The 377-nt window shown below is 58.6% G+C and overlaps 1 protein-coding gene across 1 annotated transcript in view; it reads right to left on the reverse strand.

Annotated features, from left to right (window-relative positions):
- LOC104510478 (disintegrin and metalloproteinase domain-containing protein 33-like) overlaps positions 1-377 on the reverse strand; it is a 26,126-nt gene that overhangs the window by 9,313 nt on the left and 16,436 nt on the right. The window lies entirely within an intron of this gene.

Consider the following 377-nt stretch of genomic DNA (forward strand, 5'->3'; position numbering starts at 1 on the left):
ATGATGCTGGGAGCAACCTGGTCTAGTGGAAGGTGTCCCTGCCCATGGCACGGAGTGGGACTGGGTGGGCTTTAAGATCCCTTCCCACCCAAACCTCTCTGTGATTTTGCAGGATGGGACAGGGCAGACAGGCAGAGATACTAAAATGTCACCCCGGCAGCATCATCCCTCCAGCCTAAAAATGCTTGGAGACTGAAGACAGCTGTGGTCTGAGCCCCAAGGCCCCAGGAGCAGCCATGCCTGCAGGCTTTGCCAGCTCAGTGCTGGTGTGGGTGTCACCTCTGAGCCTCGGTTGCCTGCGCGTGGGACACCGCAGGTGCCCCCACCTAACCGCAGGGCAGGTCTCCACATCTGCTCAGGATGTCTGCTAAACATGT

This window comes from Eurypyga helias, unplaced genomic scaffold (genome assembly GCF_000690775.1).
Source record: "Eurypyga helias isolate BGI_N326 unplaced genomic scaffold, ASM69077v1 scaffold18135, whole genome shotgun sequence".
In the NCBI taxonomy this organism is placed as follows: Eukaryota; Metazoa; Chordata; class Aves; order Eurypygiformes; family Eurypygidae; genus Eurypyga; species Eurypyga helias.